The sequence below is a fragment of the Protopterus annectens genome, chromosome 9.part0, assembly GCF_019279795.1.
Source record: "Protopterus annectens isolate FY-2018-M chromosome 9.part0, PAN1.0, whole genome shotgun sequence".
Lineage (NCBI taxonomy): Eukaryota > Metazoa > Chordata > Ceratodontiformes > Protopteridae > Protopterus > Protopterus annectens.
In genome coordinates, this window is record NC_056743.1 from 1,747,486,574 (window position 1) to 1,747,494,376 (window position 7,803).

Here is a 7,803-nt window from a genome sequence, read left to right on the forward strand (position 1 = left end):
GCAGCAGAGGGCAGTTGTGCATTCTTTACTGATTGAAATTTACAAATATTTATTTCTGAGTACATTTCCATAGGGACAAGTTGTCTGCAGGTGCAAGCACTTAATCTTGAGAATTCTGAGTACTCTTTGCTGAAGGAAATGCAAAACTTAAAGGTACAGTGACAAGCAGGTCAATGAAATAATGAAGTTTGAAATTATGGGAAGTGAATAAGGGTAACAACCTCCCTAACAGCCTTAATACTTTAATAAAGTTAATAGACCAGTGTACAATTTGGTTGTATTTAAAGATAGCAAGTACATTTTTTCTCAGGGGTAAAAGTTAATGTTTTCTGAAAGTATACAAGCTGTTTTTCATATTTGGGAGGGGAAGAATGATAAAAAGGAAAAGACAGCAATCAGTGTAAGTGGAAGCAGAGACTGTAGCATGTGCTTTAGAATGGGTAACCTTTATGTTAGGTTTGATAATACCTGTAGGTGCAGCTGTCAATTCATGACAAGTATTCTCTTCTGCAGGGTTAAACTTCATGTCTTGAAGATGTATGCAGTTTTGTGTGTTTGTTCCAAATTAACAGAGGATGAGGTGTTTTTGTATTTATTTTTTTTGTGTGAGGGTTTTCATTAAAACAAAAAGATTTAAAAATTATGTAATAGGTTCAAATGGAGATGAGAAGATGAGAAGAAATAATTGTACAAAAGATCAACCTACCAAACAATTAGTACATGTATGAAACACAAAACTGGTGGCTCTGTTGTCCATATTATTCTGGAAAGTCAACAGCCTTAAAGTGTAGATAAAAAGGCAAGAGTATTGAATTGTATTAAGAAATGCAGAGTGCAAATAACAATGGTGCGGGAGACACATTTGGAAAGAAATGAGCATATGAATTTGACGAAGAGAGGATTGCAGAATTGATACTCAGCAGACACTTTGGGATAGAGGAAAAGGGAAGCAATTATACTAATTGATAGGGGGTTCCAACAGTGATAGATGAGGAAAAAGACATATTTTTTATTTATTTATTTATCTGACATTTGTTAACCAGGTTGGTCCAGCTGAGCCAAAGCCCATTTTCAGTGGAGACCTGAGGAGAAAAGCTCCCAGTTAAGTAGACACAATCATCTTTACAAATACAGTACAAGGTTATATAGATACAAACATATTTAAAAGTACAGTACCAAAACTCAAAAAATATTAATGAAATACAGTACATTAAACATGACATCAAAGTTTGAGGCAAAAATTACATTAGCAAATATGAGATTATATTTTTTTAAGAGACATGGTGGTATTACATTGAAGAAAGGAAATTTAGTCTCAGTGTTAGAAAAATTTGGGAGAAATAATCAGCTTTCAGCAAATAATTTTATTTATAGGTGGGGACTAGAATTTGATTTGTAGTGAGGCTGTATCGGGGGACCTAGAAGGGACAGGACAACAAAAAAGGGTAGATTTCTGAAGAAATTTATGAAAATATTTGGTACAGAAGATATGAATTCAGTAGTAGGAACTTGGACAGGATTTACATATCATTTTCCAAGGTACAGTAACTGGGCTAGACCGGATAGAAATTATATTTCACAGGAACATGTGCATTTAATTGAAATTTCAACACACATCCAATAAATATTTCTGATCATGCACCAATAAAAACTAAGATAAAAATCCAGGTTAATGAAATAAAATAAGACACTGGCACTTTCTTACCTACCTGGTAAAACGAGAGGAATTTAAGGAATGGGTAGTGGGAAGTATTTGAGAGTTATTAAGGAAGACAGAAATATCTTCAAAAGTTATAGCTAGTGACTGGGATAAAATGAAATGGAGTTTAAAAATGGGTTTGAAATAAAACAGAAAGAGATATGGTTAAGAAGTAATAGAAATTACTTAGAGAGGCAGGCAAGGATTAAAGTATTGCAGAATAAGAGGTATTTCATGGAACAAGAGGAGGAGCAAATCCAGAGTGCTAAATTAAAAATAAGGTAGCATCTGGATAATATGCATGAGTTTAGAAAGAATAGAGTTAAGCAACTATTTTTGATAACAACTCCCGAGCACAAAAACTTTTAGCACAACGTAGGCAACAGAACATTGAAAGGGTTGTCACCAAACTTAGGGAACCTATAACAATAAATAAGGGAGGGCTAGAGGGTGAGGTAATACAGCAGTTGGCACTGCTTGGAGCCTACCATCTGTCAGTCCTAGCCATAGTTCATGACATTCCTTTTGCCAGTCATATGGGCATAAAGTGTACTAAGAGACCTATTATGGAGAACATTTATTGGCCTGGGATTACAAGGGATGTAACAGGGTACTGCAGGACCTGTGAGCAGTGCCAAAAAGTAGGCAAGGCAGGATACAAGGTCAAATCTCCTTTGATGCCTTTGCCTACGATTGAGGATCCATTTTATAAGGTAGGTATGGATATTGTGAGGCCTCTAAGTACCCCAAGTTTCACAGGAAAGAAGTATATCCTGGTGTTAGTAGATTATGCTACTAGATAGCCTGAGGAGGTGGCTCTGTCCTCCATTGAGGCACTGAAGGTGGCAAAAGCTTTGTTAGAGATGTTCATCAGGGTAGGTTTCCTCAGAGAAATACTGACTGACAGAAGTGCCAATTTCATGTCAGACCTGCTGGCTTGTTTGTGTAAGCGCTGTGGGGTGAAGCACCTAAAGACCACCCCCTACCAACCCCAGACTAATGGTCTTGTGGAGAGGTTAAACTGTACACTAAAGACCACGCTACAGGCATTTGCAGACCAGTTTAAGAGAGAGTGGGACAAATATTTGCCCCATCTGCTGTTTGCTTACAGAGAATTACCTCAGAAATCCACTGTTTTTTCACACTTCGAGTTGCTGTATGCATATAGGCTGAGGGGACCTTTAGGTTTGATACGTCCTTTGGAAGAAAAATACCCCAGCAACCTTCCAGAGGCTGGTAGATCATATTCTAGCAGGAACAGGAGATTATGCCCTTGCTTACCTGGATGATGTCGCCATTTACAGCCATTCCTGGGATTAGCACCTTCAGCATGTTAGGAAGGTCCTGAGCAGGTTGCAAGGGGCAGGATTGACCATTAATCCCAGTAAGTGTCAGGTGGGTATGGCAGAGGTCTCCTACCTGGGACATAGAGTGGGGAGTGGTAAGATTAGGCCAGACCCTGCAAAAGAGAAAGCCATTCAGGTGTGGCCTGTCCCTGTTACTAAAAAGCATGTGAGGGCATTCTTGGGGACAGTGGGGTACTATAGAAAGTTTGTTTCCAATTATAGTACAATAGCTGCTCCCCTCATAAGGAAAAACAGGCAAGACAAGGTAGTGTGGACCCTGTCCTGTGAGCAGGCATTCCAAAAGCTTAAAGGGGCTTTGGGAAGACCCCCTGTGTTAGCCAGTCCAGATTTCAGTAAAGAATTTGTTATGCAGGTGGATGCTTTAAACTATGGGGTGGGAGCTGTACTCAGCCAAGTTTACGCAGAGGGAGAAGAGCACCTGGTGGCATATCTCAGGCGTAGACTCCAACCTAGGGGGCAATGTTATGCAGCAGTAGAAAAAGAATATCTAGCAACAGTATGGGTACTGCAGAATCTTCAACCCAATCTGTATGGAAGGAAATTCACTGTAGTTACAGACCACAGTCCCTTAATATGGTTACATCAAGCCAGCCAGCAAAATGCCAAGTTATTATGATGGAGCCTAGGGTTGCAGGCACATGATATAACAGTGCAGTACTGTAGTGAGGTTAGCAATGCCAATGCAGATGGGCTATCAAGACAGTGTATGGGTTACTGCATTCCCAGATAGGCTCATTCCTCTCAAGAAATTTTCCTCAAGGGTCACTTGAAAAACTAGCTTGAGTCTTCAAAGGGGGAAGAGATATGATGATGTGAGATATTGCCAGCTATGCTAGGAGAAGTACAGCAGTGGACGTGTAACATGCCAACACAAATATCTGGAATTTAGTAAAGAATTATATGTTATTTGAATATCAAACTGATTTGTACAGATGCTTGTGTTGAAATTGGATTTGTAAAGTTGCTTGTGTTAAAAATGTACCAACAGTGGGTCCTGACTGTATTGTAACTGAATTATATATATATATATATATATATATATATATATATATATATATATATATATATATATATATATATATATGTGTGTGTGTGTGTGTGTGTGTGTGTGTTAACAGAAGATACTAGAAGAGAAGCGGTAAAGCTCAGCTCCAGCCAGCTTTGGAAAATAGTAGGAAATTAAATTACTGGGCCTAGGCCATAAAGATGTTATTTCACAGTTTTGAATGAAGCCAGAGATATAATGTCTGAAAGAAGCATTGTTTGTTAGTCTCTGTAAGAAGAGTAAAAGTTTATAATTGTTTTATGACTTCCAGAAGCTGCACCAGATCTGAGCAATGCTCTTGTGTGCATATTGTTGACATGCAGGTGGTAAATCCTGGCAGTTTTTAGCAATGGGGGGTTGCATGGGAACCAGAAGTCAGATGACCAGGTATATGTGATGCCATTCTGTACAGAAATAATGTTTTAATATTAGGTGAGACAGAAGTCTCAGGGTGGTCTGTTTCTTGGAACATGGCATATAAAGATCCCTCACCTGCTTCATCTTGCCTTGCTCTATTAATTAAGTAGGAACAGTAATTGTCTAGATCAGTCTGGAAGATATAGTGAAAATAGTTAAGTATTGTTTTTCTGCAACTGTGTGAACCTGTCCATCTGTATTATTTTTAATATTTCCTGTGATTGAACTCTGGTGTTTATTGTAAATAGATATTTATTATTTTCATAGTCCTTTATTGTTTATTATTAAATATATTTAAATTTTCATTTATACTGGTCCTTTTGAGAAAAATCTAACCTTTGGGCGTACTTATACCTATTGTTTACACTGTGTCCACTCCTGAAGCCTGGCTGTTCAACATTATCATTTGTATTAATATTACTTTCACTTAGTATAATTGGGTACCCTTGCAGGAGCCTTAGGTAGCTGATTTGTAGTGTCTGGTGGCAGTAATAACTACCTTATATTCTGGGAAGAAGGGGGCACAGCAGGTAGATCTGTGCCAGCCTTTTCCATGTGTGTGTGTGTGTGTGTGTGTGTGTGTGTGTGTGTGTGTGTGTGTGTGTGTGTTTGTGTGTGTGTGTGTCAGCTACTTGAAGTAGGGACACAAACACTGATTTCACAGAGAGGGTGCTAGAGGAATTGGTTTGGACACTCGGCTAAGAACTTAACTCTACAGCTGTGCCAAGAGGGAGCCTTATTGGGGACCTGGGGAGAGACGGAGAGAGAGACCCAGACCCTGGGCTGAATGTGTTCCCTGTGTGGTTTTAAGGGAAATTGTGCTTGATGCAGATAGCTGCATCTGGAAATACTGAGTGCATCCATTTTTGTTCCAAGTTAACGCCCCCCTCCAATGTCAGTGGTGAGGATTGAGGCGCCTCTATTACTGGCCCAGAGTGGAGGTGTCACATAAGGAATTAAGAACTAGTTCAGTTCTAGAGACAGTAGGGGACAGCATTCTAGCCTTTGGCTGACGAACAGTGCTGGAGGTTTTTTTTTTTTTCTCAAGCCTCTTTATGGAAGTAAATGAAACAAAATTATGTAATTTAATCATTGCAGACACATTTGATGGGCATAAAATGGTAGAACAAGCAAATGCATTATTTATATTTATGTCTCTGACTAAAGAGTCATGCGTTCCTCTGTGAACACTATCCCCATCCCATCTTTTACATTCCAGTTCTTGTTTAGCTGCTGATGAATTTTATTTACATACATTTTATTTATTTGTCAATCCCATAAACCGGCAAGGCTGATGTATGTATTTTTAAAGGGAAGTCAGGAGCACTGTCTGATTAAGTTAAACTGAGAAGTACAGAATGCAATTTATTAACAGTGCCTAGTACTAAATCCTCTGAATTAAACCGTGAGATGAACTTGTTCTCTGTATGTAGGTAGTGCCATAGTAGCAACAACAAAAGAAGAAAAGTATGTAGTGATGTTAAAAGTTTATGTAATTACATCAGCATTTTTCAGTTAAAAGACATATTTGCTTGTAGGTAGAAACATATATTATTACTTACCAGCAGGAATGACTGCAGACTAAAATACAACATATATTATTACTTACCAGCAGGAATGACTACAGACTAAAATACAACTTTCAAAGCTGTAAAATACTTCACACTCCTACACTTTTCCCTGTGTTAGTTATATTACATTGGGCAGCTAACATTTCATTTATAGCAAAGAGTTATCATTAGGGGCACTGATGGTAAGTATTTGTTATGAAAGGTCTATGGAGCTTTGTTGTTATCCTGTTCAGTCTTAGACAGTTATATTTTATGTTATACAGGGTGCCTGTTATCATGTGTGCACACATGTGGGTGTGAGTGTGCATGTGGATGTTCTTGTAAATATTATATAACAAACAGAGAATGGATTTCCTTTCCTGTGAAAAAAACACATTATTATTACGTCCCACCAAAATAGCTCTTTACCTGCACTGTTGTGATGATGATATTGGTAGTTACATTTTAAAGTATAAATTAAGCCTTGCTCCCATAATATAGAAATTAAATCAAAAATAGGAGCATGAACATTTTTATAAACTGACAACCGACATATTCTTTATAACAGGCATTGCTAGACACCAAGGCAGGCAATCAGAACAGAGAAATATGTATAAAAATATTTACAATCTTCCTTTGCCAAACCATTGTGATGAACATAGTTAGCTCAAACTTCACTAAGTATTGCAGACATTGTTCTTAATGCTTATCAAACATACCATAAGCAGTGGGATACGATTTATTTTGTGAAACTTTTGACTTACCAGAAGCCCCTGATTATATGTACGGTAGAGGTTTGTGTGTACCAAGTAATGATGGAAATAAAAACTTGAAGACACTGAACACATGCATAGACAAAACAAAAATGTATACAAAAACATTTACCAACATCTCTTTATCAGTGCATTGTGGGGATATGTAAGTTACCTCTGAAAAACAGCCATTTCAGTCTACTGGCTCTAGAATGCATAATCACAGGCAATTTATTAATAAAAATGCAAACTCCACTAGATGTGGGTATGCATTTCTGTGTCACTATATCTCAACAGAAGACCATAAGCAATAAAAGATTATGTTTGCTTAAAAATCTTTGGCTTACAGGAAGACTCTGATCTTAGTTATGTCAGAGGTATGGGTAGAAAGTAGGGAGCGGGTGAACAAAACAAAGTTCCCTAAGAGATGCATAGAGGACTCATCCAGAAGGACTCTAGCAAGCACAAGTTGTTGTTTGATTGGAGGTTCTCATTGCTTCTTCCCAATATCTTTGTGGAAGTGCTAAGTGCATTGCAGCCTTCAAGATTGTAAAACATTTCACACTCTTACACTTTTTTCCCTGAAAGTTGAATTACACTGGGCAGCTAACGCTTCATGTGAAACAAAGAATTGTCATCAGGCCTCTGATCATAAATGTTTGTTAATGAGTTCGAGAACTAGATTCAAGAAATTCAGCTCTTTAGCTTTGCCCTAAAGGTGACTTTCTTGAATACATTTAGAGATCATATTCAACTGGCTATGATGAGTGACCCAATTGTAATCTACATAATGGTTAAAGAAACAAATCTGAGATAGATAATTCATGGTTAGTTTGTTTATTAAATGCATGTTATTTGTTGCATGTGTTACTGTTACATAAAAACATGTCTGAAATGCTATTTTGTACTTTTTCCACAACAGACCAATGGAGCATATCTGAAGTTGATATTTTGTCTTTCTCATTATTATCAA